At 52.1% G+C, this 16331-nt stretch overlaps 1 protein-coding gene across 6 annotated transcripts in view; it reads left to right on the top strand.

Moving 5' to 3' along the window:
* Positions 1–16331, top strand: part of MFSD13A (major facilitator superfamily domain containing 13A) — a 52827-nt gene that overhangs the window by 22803 nt on the left and 13693 nt on the right. The window contains exon 1 of one of the 6 annotated variants that reach the window (XM_084634162.1): positions 7004–7067. The exons of 1 other annotated variant lie outside the window; for it this stretch is intronic. The gene's annotated coding sequence lies outside the window, so the exon portion shown is untranslated. Of the gene's footprint in view, positions 1–7003; positions 7068–7153; positions 8136–8257; positions 8747–10019; positions 10151–16331 lie in introns of those variants that run through there. 4 more of the 6 variants (XM_084634163.1, XM_084634165.1, XM_084634164.1 and 1 more) reach the window with 4 other exon arrangements.

Raw genomic sequence — 16331 nt, 5'->3', positions numbered from 1 at the left:
AAACACTAATTAAAGCTTCCTGTATCACCTCCCTAGGTGAATATCCATTAACAGTTAAATGAATTGCTGTAGGGAGAAGATAAAGGTGACATGCATGGGGACAAAATAGGTTTATGCCTTTAGTTGTCTCTTTGTGAGAAGTCAAGGAGGCCTGAAGGGGTTTTTAAAATAGTATTAATACACAAGTACAGTAATGTCTTAGTATGTGGGGTAGGCTAATGAGAAAAATAGGTAAGACTAGCTATCTCCAGAGCAAAGGGTGAATAGCTGATATATATTAGACAGTGGTGTATTTTATAAAAAGAAAAGGAGGACTTGTGGCACCTTAGAGACTAACAAATTTTTTTAAGCATAAGCTTTCGTGAGCTACAGCTCACTTCATTGGATGCATTCAGTGGAAAATACAGTGGGGAGATTTATATACACAGAGAACATGAAACAATGGGTGTTACCATACACACTGTAACAAGGGGGGGGGAATAAACATGGGGAAATAGTTTTACTTTGTGTAATGACCCGTCCGCTCCCAGTCTCTATTCAAGCCTAAATTAATTGTATCCAGTTTGCAAATTAATTCCAATTCAGCAGTCTCTCGTTGGAGTCTGTTTTTGAAGTTTTTAACTCAGGCTTGAATAAAGACTGGGAGCGGATGGGTCATTACACAAAGTAAAGCTATTTCCCCATGTTTATTCCCCCCCGCTGTTCCTCAGATGTTCTTGTCAGCTGCTGGAAATGGCCCACCTTGATTATCACTACAAAAGGTCTGTCCCCCCCACTCTCCTGCTGGTAATAGCTCACCTTACCTGATCACTCTCGTTACAGTGTGTATGTAACACCCATTGTTTCATGTTCTCTGAGTATATAAATCTCTCCAGCTGCAGCTCACAAAAGCTTATGCTCAAATAAATTTGTTAGTCTCTAAGGTGCCATAAGTCCTCCTTTTCTTTTTGCGGAGATAGACTAACATGGCTGCTACTCTGAAACCGGTGTGTTTTATGGATCTAGTTTATGAGGAAAAGTAAATTTCCATGTGTGGTATGAGAGCAATGGTTGTTTGACGCTGGTGATGTTGACAGGATATCTTAACAGCCCATTTCCAGACTTTCTGACATTTGCTTTATAATTTTGAAACTCTGCATAGTGTTTCTGTGAAGGTTTTAAAAATGTAGTTCATAGAATTAAAGGCCAGAAAAGACCATTATGATCATCTAGTTTGACCTCCTGAATAATCCAGGCCATTAAACTTCATCCAGTTATCCCTGTACTGAGAGTAATAGCTTACATTTGGCTAATGCATAATTCCTATGTGGTTCAAGCATCTCTTTCAGAAAGGTGTCCAGTCTTGATTCATCTCAAGACTGTAATCCCATGAGACGCCCCTGATCGAGCATGGGAAAATAAGTGATATCCGTAAGAATGGTAATGTATTTAGCTGTTTTTAATGCAAGTGTTTTGACCTCTCAGAAAAACTATTCATGGCGACGGTGTTTACTCTTCATTTCAACCTGTCTCCCGTCTATTCTGTCTTTCTCAGCTAGACACAAGGAGCAGGACTCAGCACAAGGTGAACAGCCAGATCTCTGCTGACCACTGGCATGTGCTCCATAGGCCACCAACGGCCTGCAATCCACAGCTGGGCTATCTGTCTGCTAGCTGATCTTGTTCTGGAGATATAAATCCAAAAAGCATTAGGAAAATATTTGAAAAGAGAAGGCAGGGGCTGTGGATCCTGCACAGAGTCTCATGGGTACTTGGCTATAATCGGGTTCCCTGGGGATAGAAGGGGTGAGGGCTAGGGATCACACAGTCTTAAGGGGACATGGGCCCCAGTGGGGATCCCCAGGGGTAGAAGGGACAGGCATTGGGGTCGAGGGATCTCACATAGAGTCTCAGGGGAACAAGGTCCCCAGCAGGGCTCCCCACAGTAGAAGATGTGATGCTGACAGACCGGGTGCCAGCTCATGCCAAGGACCCCAGGCCTTTGTGGATTCCGAATTTGGATCTCTGCGGTTTGTGGCTTTAGGGGCGTGACAAATACATAGCTGGAACCAGTCTGACCAGTGTGTCTGTATTGTTACAATAAGTATTAGAATTATAAAAATGTGCTTAATGTTTAGACTTTATTGAATGCTTATAAATTGCTGCATGCATTAATCTCACTTATAATATCCATATCCCACATTGCAAGGTAATGTTTAAGCATTTGTGTAATGAGCCTCTGTGACTGCGTAAACCATCAGAGAGGAGAGAGACATTAATTGGTGTAAAGTGCTGATCTCCAACCAAAGGTGATATTTCCTACCCCCCAAGGAAGGTCCCGTGACAACAGATGAAGTATTGTGGAACATCAAAGAGAGTAGAAGACTTTGCTGATTGCCCTTCCCTCCCCTCCCCAAATGGAGAGAAGTCTGCAAATGGATTCCTTTCATCAGCTTTCAGAGTAACAGCCATGTTAGTCTGTATTCGCAAAAAGAAAAGGAGTACTTGTGGCACCTTAGAGACTAACCAATTTATTTGAGCATGAGCTTTCGTGAGCTACAGCATCTGATGAAGTGAGCTGTAGCTCACGAAAGCTTATGCTCAAATAAATTGGTTAGTCTCTAAGGTGCCACAAGTCCTCCTTTTCTTTCATCAGCTGCGTTTGCAGCTCAAGTTCGGGCAGAGGGGGAGAAGGGAAGGACAGGCCCTATCAAGGAGGAACTGTATCTTTATGCTGCTTGGAATCACTGTGGCAAGAATTATTAATCATAAGCAAAAGATCCCCAGGGGTGAGCCTGGGTTAGCCCTAAAGGACATATTGAGTTTGCTTATTAGAGAAACTTCTATTACTGTCTGAAACTGAAGCTAGGAGCTCCTTGGGAGGTGTGGGCGGATACAGGTTTACCTGCTTTAGCCTTGTAAATAACTCCCATTTCTTTCCTCTCTATAATAACTCTTGAGATAAGAGACAGGGTGGGTGAGGTAATATCTCTTTTTGGCCCAGCTTCTGTAGGTGAAAGAGACGAGCTTTCACTGAGCTCTTCTCTAGGGCTGGGAAAGCATTACTGCTAAATACTAGGTTTGGGGTGGGGATCACACCCAATCTGTGGGGCAGGGGGCTGGGGATCACACAGTCTCTGGGTCATGGGCCCAGAGAGTCTGAGGGCTATCGGGGGGCGGGGGGGAGAGATGTCCTGTGGGGGCAGGGCCGGGCCTCACAGGCTGAGGGCTATGGGGCGTGGGGGTGGGAGGGGAGATGTCCTGTGGGGGCAGGGCCAGGCCTCACAGGCTGAGGGCTATGGGGGTGGGGGAGGGGAGATGTCCTGTGGGGGCAGGGCCAGGCCTCACAGGCTGAGGGCTATGGGGGGGGAGGGGAGATGTCCTGTGGGGGAGGGCCGGGCCTCACAGGCTGAGGGCTATGGGGGGGGAGGGGAGATGTCCTGTGGGGGCAGGGCCAGGCCTCACAGCCTGAGGGCTATGGGGGGTGGGAGAGGGGAGATGTCCTGTGGGGGAGGGCCAGGCCTCACAGCCTGAGGGCTATGGGGGGGGAGGGGAGATGTCCTGTGGGGGAGGGCCAGGCCTCACAGGCTGAGGGCTATGGGAGGGGGGAGGGGAGATGTCCTGTGGGGGAGGGCCAGGCCTCACAGCCTGAGGGCTATGGTGGGCGGAGGGGAGATGTCCTGTGGGGGAGGGCCAGGCCTCACAGGCTGAGGGCTATGGGGGGTGGGGGAGGGGAGATGTCCTGTGGGGGCAGGGCCAGGCCTCACAGGCTGAGGGCTATGGGGGGTGGGGGAGGGGAGATGTCCTGTGGGGGCAGGGCCAGGCCTCACAGGCTGAGGGCTATGGGGGGGGGAGGGGAGATGTCCTGTGGGGCAGGGCCAGGCCTCACAGCCTGAGGGCTATGGGGGGAGGGGGAGAGGGGAGATGTCCTGTGGGGGCAGGGCCAGGCCTCACAGCCTGAGGGCTATGGGGGGAGGGGGAGGGGAGATGTCCTGTGGGGGCAGGGCCAGGCCTCACAGCCTGAGGGCTATGGGGGGAGGGGGAGGGGAGATGTCCTGTGGGGGCAGGGCCAGGCCTCACAGCCTGAGGCCTATGGGGGGAGGGGGAGGGGAGATGTCCTGTGGGGGCAGGGCCAGGCCTCACAGGCTGAGGGGCTATGGGGGGAGGGGGGGAGGGGAGATGTCCTGTGGGGGAGGGCCAGGCCTCACAGGCTGAGGGCTATGGGGGGGGAGGGGAGATGTCCTGTGGGGGAGGGCCGGGCCTCACAGGCTGAGGGGTATGGGGGGGGGGGAGGGGAGATGTCCTGTGGGGGAGGGCCGGGCCTCACAGGCTGAGGGCTATGGGGGGGGGAGGGGAGATGTCCTGTGGGGGAGGGCCGGGCCTCACAGGCTGAGGGCTATGGGGGGGGGAGGGGAGATGTCCTGTGGGGGAGGGCCAGGCCTCACAGGCTGAGGGCTATGGTGGGAGGGGGAGAGGGGAGATGTCCTGTGGGGGCAGGGCCAGGCCTCGCAGCCTGAGGGCTATGGGTGGGAGAGGGGAGATGTCCTGTGGGGCAGGGCCGGGCCTCACAGCCTGAGGGCTATGGGGGGAGGGGGAGGGGAGATGTCCTGTGGGGGAGGGCCAGGCCTCACAGGCTGAGGGCTATGGGGGGGGGGGGAGGCGAGATGTCCTGTGGGGGCAGGGCCAGGCCTCACAGCCTGAGGGCTATGGGGGGGGAGAGGGGAGATGTCCTGTGGGGGCAGGGCCAGGCCTCACAGCCTGAGGGCTATGGGGGGGGGAGGGGAGATGTCCTGTGGGGGAGGGCCAGGCCTCACAGGCTGAGGGCTATGGGGGTGGGGGAGGGGAGATGTCCTGTGGGGGAGGGCCAGGCCTCACAGCCTGAGGGCTATGGGGGGGGAGAGGGGAGATGTCCTGTGGGGGCAGGGCCAGGCCTCACAGCCTGAGGGCTATGGGGGGGGGAGGGGAGATGTCCTGTGGGGCAGGGCCGGGCCTCACAGCCTGAGGGCTATGGGGGGGGGAGGGGAGATGTCCTGTGGGGGAGGGCCGGGCCTCACAGGCTGAGGGCTATGGGGGGGGGAGGGGAGATGTCCTGTGGGGGAGGGCCGGGCCTCACAGGCTGAGGGCTATGGGGGGGGGAGGGGAGATGTCCTGTGGGGGCAGGGCCGGGCCTCACAGCCTGAGGGCTATGGCGGGGGGAGGGGAGATGTCCTGTGGGGGAGGGCCAGGCCTCACAGCCTGAGGGCTATGGGGGGGGAGGGGAGATGTCCTGTGGGGGCAGGGCCGGGCCTCACAGGCTGAGGGCTATGGGGGGGGAGGGGAGATGTTCTGTGGGGGAGGGCCGGGCCTCACAGGCTGAGGGCTATGGGGGGGGGGAGGGGAGATGTCCTGTGGGGGAGGGCCAGGCCTCACAGGCTGAGGGCTATGGGGGGGGGGAGGGGAGATGTCCTGTGGGGGAGGGCCGGGCCTCACAGGCTGAGGGCTATGGGGGGGGGAGGGGAGATGTCCTGTGGGGGCAGGGCCGGGCCTCACAGCCTGAGGGCTATGGGGGGGGGAGGGGAGATGTCCTGTGGGGGAGGGCCAGGCCTCACAGCCTGAGGGCTATGAGGGGGGAGGGGAGATGTCCTGTGGGGGCAGGGCCGGGCCTCACAGGCTGAGGGCTATGGGGGGGGAGGGGAGATAGCCTGTGAGGCCTGGCCCTGCCCCACAGGACGAGGGCTATGGGGGGAGGGGGAGGGGAGATGTCCTGTGGGGGCAGGGCCAGGCCTCACAGGCTGAGGGCTATGGGGGGTGGGGGAGGGGAGATGTCCTGTGTGGACAGGGCCAGGCCTCACAGGCTGAGGGCTATGGGGGGTGGGGGAGGGGAGATGTCCTGTGGGGGAGGGCCAGGCCTCACAGGCTGAGGGCTATGGGGGGGGGGAGGGGAGATGTCCTGTGGGGGAGGGCCAGGCCTCGCAGCCTGAGGGCTATGGGGGGAGGGGGAGGGGAGATGTCCTGTGGGGGAGGGCCAGGCCTCACAGGCTGAGGGCTATGGGGGGGGGAGGGGAGATGTCCTGTGGGGGCAGGGCCAGGCCTCACAGGCTGAGGGCTATGGGGGGGGAGGGGAGATGTCCTGTGGGGCAGGGCCAGGCCTCACAGGCTGAGGGCTATGGGAGGGGGGAGGGGAGATGTCCTGTGGGGGCAGGGCCGGGCCTCACAGGCTGAGGGCTATGGGGGGGGGGGGAGGGGAGATGTCCTGTGGGGGAGGGCCGGGCCTCACAGGCTGAGGGCTATGGGGGGGGGGGGGAGGGGAGATGTCCTGTGGGGGAGGGCCGGGCCTCACAGGCTGAGGGCTATGGGGGGGGGAGGGGAGATGTCCTGTGGGGCAGGGCCAGGCCTCACAGCCTGAGGGCTATGGGGGGGGGGAGGGGAGATGTCCTGTGGGGGAGGGCCAGGCCTCACAGCCTGAGGGCTATGGGGGGAGGGGGAGAGGGGAGATGTCCTGTGGGGGAGGGCCGGGCCTCACAGGCTGAGGGCTATGGGGGGTGGGGGAGGGGAGATGTCCTGTGGGGGAGGGCCAGGCCTCGCAGCCTGAGGGCTATGGGGGGGGAGGGGAGATGTCCTGTGGGGCAGGGCCGGGCCAGGCCTCCCAGTCTCGAGGCCGTGGCCTGTGGGGCAGCTCCAATGGCAGCAGGGCCAGGGCCGGCCCGCGGACCATAGAGAGGGAGAGCGGCCCGGTTAGAAGGGCCCCCGTCGAGTCCCCTCCCCATTCCGAATGCGGATCTCCGCGGTTTGTGGCTTTAGGGGCGTGATTATGTAAATTTGGTGCTTTCTGACTGGCTCGTCGCTATGTCACTCAGCTGAGAGACCTCCCCCACCTGCCCGACTTTGAAAATCAGCGCTCGCCCAAGACGGCCGGAAGTGTGGGGCTGGCTGGCTTCGCCTGCCCGGAGTAAAGATGGCCTCGCGGGCCCCGCCTCCGGTCGGGGGCGGGGCCTCCCTCGCCTTCTTCGGGCAGCGCGGGCGGGGCCGAACGCCCGGTGCGGCGGCAGCTGAGTGCGCACGCGCGCCTGGTGCTGACAGGGGAGAGCCGGGGCTGGGAGTCGAGGCAGGTAGGAGGCGCCGCGCGCTCTTGGGGGGCGCGGAGGGGGCGGGGCCTGCGCGCGCTCTTCCCTCCCCCCCTTCCCGGGGGAAGTGCGGGGGATGGGTGCCCGGCTCTAACGCTCGCTCCCGGCGGGAGCTGCCTTTCTGCCGTGCCCGGCCCGGGGGTGCCTCCGCCGGGGCTCCGTGCTGCGGCCGGGGACTGGTCCCCCCCCATTGGGGTCTGTCCTGGGCAAAGCGCGGTGGGGGAGGGGTTCTGTCCTTTCCCCCCCTCCCCCATTGGGGTCTGTCCTGGGCAAAGCGCGGTGGGGGAGGGGTTCTGTCCCTCCCCCCCCATTGGGGTCTGTCCTGGGCAAAGCGTGGTGGGGGAGGGGTTCTGTCCCTCCCCCCCCCCTATTGGGGTCTGTCCTGGGCAAAGCGCGGTGGGGGAGGGGTTCTGTCCCTTCTCCCCCCCTCCCCCATTGGGGTCTGTCCTGGGCAAAGCGCGGTGGGGGAGGGGTTCTGTCCCTTCTCCCCCCCCCCATTGGGGTCTGTCCTGGGCAAAGTGCGGTCAGGGTGGGATTTTGTCCCCTCCCCCTAACATAGGGGTCTGTCCTGGGTGGGGGGGGTAAGGGTTCTATCTCCATTCCTCTCCATAGGGTCTGACCTGGGTAGAGGGGGGGGTCTGTCCCCCCCTATTATAGGGGTCTATCCCAGGCAGAGCGCTGTCACTTACCCCTGTATCAGCATCCATCCCAAGTAGAGTGCTGTCGGAGGTCTCCCCTCACCCTTTTCAGGGCAGGTGCCTGCAGGGTGGGCCGTGCAGTACGGGTACACTATGGGGAGTACCTGTAGGAGGGCTCCCGGATCTCCACAGCTGGTTCTTTGTCTCAGTCCCCATCCCTTGCTGGGATGTTACGTAAACAGATGAGCCGGGAGTAGTGGTGCCCCATGCCTCGTATTTCTATCTGTTTTATTATCTGAGAGATGAGGCGGGGGAGGTAATATCTGTTATTGGACCAACTTCTGTTGGTGGAAGGGACAAGTTTTTGAGCTTCACGTCTGGAGAAGGAAACCAAAGTGGTCAAGCTAAATAGAAGGTAGGACAGATTATTAAGCATAAGAGGTTCATGCATGTTGTAGGAGACCACTTAAAATGAAGTGGGCAGCTTTATTTTTTTTTTTTTTATTATATATTTATTATTCCATGACCATCCAGGAAATCTTAAAAATCTAGCCAACTAGTGAAGGATTCATCTCTCCCTCCCCTGCATGGAAGCTACAGTCCGGTAGCGGTTTCCATTGTAATTTGCACTTCATTCGTGACTTTTATCTGAACACCTCAAAGCATTTCACAGACAAAAACTACATCTCCTACCCCTTGGGAGCTTTAGGCAGTGGTGAGCTGGAGCTGGTTCACGCGAACCAGTTGTTAAATTTTGAAGCTGGTTTAGAACTGGTTGTTAAAGGGGTGAGCAAACTCCGGCTCGCAGGCCACATGTGGCCCGTGGGACCATCCTGTCCATCCTGCCTGAGCTCTCAGATGGGGAGGCTCCCCTGTGAATTTTCACCCAGCGGCACTCGGAAGCTTCGGCGCCAGGTCCTTCAGTGCTGCCGAAGACCCGGAGCGACTGAAGGACATGCCACCAAAGACCCGGAGCGACCGAAGGAACCGGTTCTTCAGCTTCTGGCAGCTCATCACTGGCTGTAGGTGTGTGTTACCCTCATTTCACAGTTCAGGAAATGGAGGCATGGAGTAGGGAAGTGACTTGACAAAGATCACACAAGAAGTCAGTGGTGGAGCTTGCGACTACAACCCAGGAGTCCTGCTTCTCCATCCCCTACTCTAGTCACTAATCTCTTCTCAAAATTCAGTTTCAAGGGTGTCTGAATAACCAGGTGAAAACTTGATCTAAACTTGGACTTCAAGTGGAGATGATGTTGTCACCACTTCTTGAACCATCCCCCTTTGTGACAAAGCAAACAATTCCTGTATCCAGACACTGCACAAATAGTGAGAGTGGGTAAAGGAGAACTTGCATGGGGAAATGCTCATAACAGTATAGGTAAATCTGCTTAAACTGGTCCAGTGACATCTTTCAGGACTGAAACATTACAAAGGTTCCTGACTGCCTCAATTTTGGGTCCTGTGACAGGCTTCAGTAAGACTTTCAGGAAACACCTTATGATCTGGTGATTGAAACACCAGGCTGGGAGAGAGGGAATGACTGCAGTTTTCAAAAGATTGTAAGCAAAAACAAAAAACCCCTCACTGACCAGTCCATACTGAAATGAGTTCTGTGGAGAAATCCTGCTCAGATACCATGGTGATGGGTGGAGAAGAAATACCTAGACAGAGATGTTCTCTTTAACAGCATGAAAAGTGGCACCAATGCTTCTCAGATTGTCGTACGCTTCCTACTAATGCTAATGAGAATAATGGGCAGGTACTGAAGTGCTGTACCTCCAGGGTTTCAGCACAGGAGTAAGAAAAGGAGTACTTGTGGCACCTTAGAGACTAACAAATTTATTTGAGTATAAGCTTTCGTGAGCTACAGTTCACTTTGTCAGATGCATGCAGTGGAGTAGTTGGTGTGTTGTTGTTTTTTTTTAAACTTGAACGCAAAAAACAAAATTAAAGTAAGGTTAAATATCTGGCTTGTGAGTGAACCTGTCAACTTGATGTTTTATTCAGATTCTTATACCACCCTTATTACTTGTATCTGAGCACCTTCCAGCAGTTCACTAAGCCAGGAGACTAACATCTGTGAGGTGTGGTTCATTCTCTTTCTCATCCTGTCTGTAAGGAAGAATTTTGTGTGCAGTTATGTCTCAGTAGGGGATTGTTTTAATATATTTTTAACATGTACACGTTGCTGTGTGTTTGCTAGAGAAGGCAGTTGGAAGACAAGAACCTTGCATTTGGAGCAGAAGGTGGTGCTTGTGATGGTCATTAGTTCCTGCGGGGTTTGTCCTGCTGTCTGGGACAGGCCCCCAAGAAATCTCAGACTTTTGCACAGATGAGCTTTACCCTTTTGGTAAAAAGTTCCATTCTGCCTGAGGAGCGAAGCTGTCTAGAAGGATCTTTATCCCGGAGCATGAGGCTGTCTTTTAGGTATGCTGGGCCCAGGCTACTGAGTGACTTGAAGATAAATGGAGATATGTGACGCTATGCCATAAACTCATCTTTAAAGGCACGCTGTCATTGTCAATCTTTTGATACCAATTACTCTTTTAAAATGTTTTTTTTCTCTGTTCTCTCACTGACAAGTTGCAGTCAGTTTCTCCTTTGCTAATTGACTACACAGGGAAACAGTGAAACTGACTATTGTGACAGGGTGGGGCCAGCTGGCTACAGGAGAGAAATAGAAGGCAGATATATTAGCCCCAGGCTAAGTAGGTCCCTTTCCCCTGGGTAAGGTAACAGGGAAGGTTCCAGAACAATCAAGAACCTTCTAGAGACAATTAAGACAGGCTGATTAGAACACCTGCAGCCAATCAGGAAGCTGCTAGAAACACTTCAGTTTGTGGTGTGCGTGTGAGGAGCTGGGAGCAAGAGGCGCTAGAAGCTGAGAGTGAGAATGCGGACTGTTGGAGGAGTGAGGTGTACAAGCGTTATCAGACACCAGGAGGAAGGTCCTATGGTGAGGATAAAGAAGGTGTTGGGAGGAGGCCATGGGGAAGTAACCTGGGAGTTGTAGCTGTCGCACAGCTGTTCCAGGAGGCACTCTAGACAGCTGCATTCCACAGGGCCCTGGGCTGGAACCCAGAGTAGAGGGGCCTGGGTTCCCCCCAAATCCTCCCAACTCCTGGTCAGACACAGGAGGAGTTGACCTGGACTGTGGGTTCAGAAAAACGGCCAAGCTGAGGGCTGCTGTGAACCTCTAAGGCGAGTAAATCCGCCAATAAGCGCAAGACCCACCAAGGTAGAGCAGGAATTTTGTCACACTGTGCACCAGCTGATGTCAAATGCACAAAGTAAACAAACTGGATTGGGGAGGCTCTTGTTGCTTTATTTTAGAAAGTCTAGTTGTTGTAATAACAGGAGGTACAAAAGTCAAACAGAAATGGCTTTCAAGATGACTGTGTCCCTTTAACCTTCCCAGTATTACTGTAGCTCATGTGTTCCTCAAATAGTGAGTTAATTTTGTATTACATAGGCACACCTGGACATTCTCAAACCCTTGGCTGTGGCTGTCAAAATAAGCTTCATTGTTTGCAGTGTTGTAGCCATGTTGTTTCCGGGATACAAGAGAGACAAAGTGGGTGAGGGAACATCTTTTAGTGGACCAACTTCTGCTGGTGAAAGGAATAAGCTTTTGAGCCCCACAGAACTCTTCTTAGGGCCTGAATGTCTGTCGGCTTCTTCAGGCCTAAAGAAGAGCTCTGGGGATCTCAAAATCTTGTCCCTTTCACCACAGAAGTTGGTCCGGTAAAAGAGATTACCTCACCTGCTCTGTCTCTGATAGAAGATTCCTACGTTTACAGAGCTTAGAGCCAGAAGGGACTGTTAGATTATCCAGTCTGACCTGTATATCACAGGTCATTACATTTCACCCAGTTATCCTTTATTGAGCTCAATAATCTGTCTGACTAAAGCGAATCTTCCAGAAAGACTCTGTCCTGCTATGAAGACATCAAGAGTTGAGAATTCACCACCTCCCTTGGTAGTTTGTTCCAAAGCTTAATCACTTTCACTGTTTAAAAACTTGCACCTTGTTTCTAGTTTGAACATTTCTGGTGCCAGCTTCCAGCCACTTGTTCTTGTTATGTCTTTCTCTGCAAGATTTCTCTGCATTAGCAGCACCTGGTGTTTTTTTTGTTTGGTTTTTTTTCCTCCCCATGAAGCTACCGATATACTATAATCAAGGCAGTGCTCAATCTTTTTGATAACCTAAACAGCTCAAGGTCTTGAAATTGCTCACGACAAGACATTTTCTCCAGCCCTTGAATAATTTTTGACTCTTCTGCATCCTGTCCAGTTTTTCAACTTCCTTTTTAAAACGTGGACACACGCACTATATGCAGTATTCCAGTATTTGTCTCACCACAATGCTGTACAAAGGTAAAATTGCCTTCCTACTCCTGTTCAGTACTCCCCCAAATCCTTTTTTGAATCTCTGCTTTCCAGGATACAGTCCTCCATTCTGTAGGGATGGGCTGCATGCCTTATTCTTAGATGTATAACTTTGCATTTGGCTGTATTAAAATACACTTTGTTTGAATCAACCCTGCTTATCAAGCAATCTAGATTGGTCTGTATGACTGCCTTCTCCTCCTCATTATTTACCACTCTGCCTGTCTCTGTCCTTCACAAATGATATCAGCTGTGATTTTCTGTATACTTTCAGATCATTGATGAAAATGTTGAATAGCATTGAGCCAAGTACTGATTCTTGTGGAACATCACTAGAAACCCTCCCGTTCAGTGGTGATTCTATATTGACAACTACTTTTTGAGATCTGTCAGCCAGTTCTTAATCCATTTAACATGTGCTTTTTGTTATGTAATACTAATTTTAATCAAGCTGTCATGTGGTGTGAAGTCAAGTGCCTTATAAAAATCTAAGTATTTTGCATCTATGCAGTTACCTTTATCAACCAAACTTGTGATCTTCCCAAATAATGACATGGGTTTGTTTGACAAGACCGGTTGTCCATAAAACCATGTTAATGCAGAACATCAACTAATACAAATCGTGTGAATTATATAATCTGTGTAGCACAAAGTTATGAATGCACCAGTGAACATCATTAAGGGTGTGAACTAGTTTGACAGAAGCATGATTGCATAGTTATAAAAGAAAGGAGATGTTCAATTTCCTCCAATACGGGGATGTCATATGGCTGGCTAAGTAAACCAGCTGGGTGCCTCACTGTTGTGCTTAGCAATTAAAGTGCATGTGATATGTTTCCTTATTTGTGTTCTTCCTTGTCTGAGCCAGTTGGTATCACATTACCGCACACACATTCCATTGCTTTATAAAAACCCAGTTACAGAAGGAACCTATTTTCTGAGAGTTTGTTAGTATTGTCAGTTGGTATCCCATCAGTGCTTTTCTGTAAAATCTACCTGCGTTAGCAATGACTGCCCAATGGACTCTTGAAGAAACATAGAGGAGTTAAGATTTCACAGGTGACTTGCAATTGAATCCACAGCTGTAGCACTTGACCCCAGTGCCCCCTTGAGAACAGTTAGAAACTCTGCAACAGCTTTATCCATCCATCCCACAGGCTCATGAAGTTAAGAATAAAGAACGTATTAATGGTTTTATGGAAGATGGACCAGACTGTCTTAGAGTTTCGTTTTGCTCTGGGGGTGGTGCTTGAGGGAAAGCTAAGGTTGTTTGGGTGAACTTAACTATTAAATGTGGATTTTTTGTAAAGGAGGAACTTTGCGGTGGACTTCTCAGGGGATTTTAACCTTGTATCTTTCTCACAAGAAGGGAGAACAAATTCAAGGCTTTTTTGACTGCATTAAGATTGAAAGAATCAATCACATCAGAGTTTAAAGTTTTTTTGTTTCTTTTTTGCCTAGAAATCTCCATAGATTTTAGATAAAAAGTATAAACTGCTGCTCAGTGATGAACAAGTCATTTAATACAATAAAGGTAAATTTATTGTAAAAGGTGAAAATTGCCCTTTATGGAAAGCTTGTATGAGGCCTTCCGTGCTCTGGAGAGTCCCAAGGTAACAATGTGTGGAGTAGGAAGGGGGTGTATGGAATGGTGGTTACCTGTTTCAGAGTAGCAGCCATGTTAGTCTGTATTCACAAAAAGAAAAGGAGTACTTGTGGCACCTTAGAGACTAACACATTTATTTGAGCATGAGCTTTCGTGAGCTACACATCCGATGAAGTGAGCTGTAGCTCACGAAAGCTTATGCTCAAATAAACGTGTTAGTCTCTAAGGTGCCACAAGTACTCCTTTTCTTGTTACCTGTTTGCGCTCTCTCTGTGACTGGCTAGAAAACTAGGCCATATGTTGCAAGAATCCTAAAATGCAATGCCAGCTACAATCTGCTAACATCCTTTGTAAGAAAGGCAGTGCCTTCCAGGTGTTTTATGTATGAACATTGCCTTCTTAGAGAATAGACTGTAACTGGCAGGAGTGAAGCATATGTACTAAATGCAAACTTTGCAAAAGCTAAAGTTTCTGAAACTGAAACTGATGTGTATATTGTTTTTTAACTTAAAATTCCAGCTTGGTAGTTGTGCTTATGAGATTCAGAATAACTGACAGATCTGCCTCTCTTGAAACTCTTCTGGCCCTTATTTCTTGATGCTGAATATTGAAAAGTTTTGAAATATGTCACAAGTAACTTTACTCAAGGGAAAAGACTATAAAAATAGCAGCGTGGCAAATTTAAACGTAGTGCTTTTACGGCTCTCGGAACACAGTTAAGTTCTTTACACGCAAGTTCTTTATCATTTTATTCCTTTCATCCACACATTTACAAATGGAAAAAATGAATGACCTCCCGACTACCCAAACAAACTTTAATTGCTTACAGATGTCAATGCTTTAACCGTCTGTGAGAGATTATACATCTGTGATGGCGTCTCAGAGAAGAAGAGTAAAAAGCTTTGCTTACTTAAATCAGCAGTATGATGTGTAAATGGCAAAAGGGAACGTCTGTGGAAGCTCCAGTAGCTCTGTTGCCTTTACAAATTCAGGGTGATGTACAGTGTTGGAGTGACTCTTTGCTCTGATACAGGGCTCCACTTCGCAAGACAGGGAATTCTGTTCGTGCTTGTGACAGATGCTGACAGCATTGGAGACTTTAAGCCCTCTGTTTTCTCACTAAATGTTTGTGATTTAGTACAGCCTCACATTGAGTCAAAGTAGTAGGGAGATTCTTCTAGTCTGAGAATACATGGGAATAAAACTTAGTACGGTGGACAGCATCATTTTGGGCTCAATGGGGATATCCTGTATGGCCAGATAAAATAGCTCTGATGCTATGCTTGCACTGGTAAATCAGGAATAACTTGGGTGACTTCAGTGGCATTACCCCAGTATGAAACTGGTGTGCATGAGATCAGAATCAAGCACAGTGGGGGATGGTTTTGGTTTTTCTCTGCACACTGTAGCAGCACATGGTTTCTCCTCCAGATTCTCTCCTCTTCCATTCTGTGTGGGAATTCTGTGCCAAAAATTTAAGAATTCTGCACATTTATTGACAAAATTTGGAGGCTCCAGCATGGCAGCGGGGCACACAGGCCACTGACTGCACAGAGGTGGGAGATCACCCTGCAGTCCCCACCCTGTGACATAGACTCAGCAGTGAAGCTGCACACACTGCAAGGGCCATAGAATCATAGAATATAGAATCATAGAATATGGCCAGACCTGCCCGTCCATGCTATGCACACTAGATGTAGACAGGCAGGCTCAGCCCAGCAGGATCCAAGTGTGGAGGGGCTTGGTATGGGGTGATAGGGGTTGTGTGGGGAAATCTGGTTGTGGGCAGCTTGGGGGAGGGGAGTGTCTGGGTATGGAGGGGGATCTGGATGAACAAGGGCTCACTGGTGGGGGGGTTCTGGATTCAGAGGCAATGGGACTCTGCGGGGGGGTCCAGGTGAAGGTGGTTGGGGCTCAGCAGTGGGGAGTCTGGGTGCTGGCTAGATGGGGTGCAGGTCCAGGTGCTGACTTGATGGGGCTCAGTGGGGCGGGGGGGTCTGGGTGCGGAGGGCTAGTCAGGGTGGTCCAGGTGCAGATGGGATAGGAGTGGGAGTTCAAGTGTTGTGGGGCAGTCTGGATGCAGGGGTGGGGTCCAGATGCAGGGAGATGGGACTTGGCAGGGGGGTGTGGGGGCAGGGGGGCTCCAGATGCAGAGGATGAGGCTTGTTGGGGTGTGGCTTTGGTGTCAGGGGCTCAGTGGGAGGGTTCTGGGTGCAGGGAGTGAGGCTTGGCGGGGCAATCTGGGTATGAAGTGGGTCCGGATGCACAGGGGTTGGGTGGACAGGAGAGCAGCTCCCCATACAGTGACCCCTCCCCCTGATGGCTGAGGAGCAATGGGGGCAGGAAGGAGGTGGGTGTGAAGCTTCCTGCAGCTGAAAAGGTTTCAGCGGGTGGTCTGACCCTGGTCGCTCCTTGCAGGGGAAGAGGAAGTCCCATCTTTCCCAGCCCTGCTGGGACTAGCAGCTGAGCCTGGCACAGGCTAGGAACCACTGGCTGGGGCATGTCCCCCCCAGTGATTTACGTCTTTGCTTGCTGCACCGGATGCACCCACGCTGTTGGGGAGCGGCACATGACCGCTTTCGTGGCTTCCCTTTGTTTCCCTGTCAGAGGGTC

This window comes from Lepidochelys olivacea (assembly GCF_965140295.1).
Source record: "Lepidochelys olivacea isolate rLepOli2 genome assembly, chromosome: 7".
NCBI classification, from domain to species: domain Eukaryota; kingdom Metazoa; phylum Chordata; order Testudines; family Cheloniidae; genus Lepidochelys; species Lepidochelys olivacea.
This window is presented reverse-complemented; position numbering and strand designations above follow the sequence as displayed.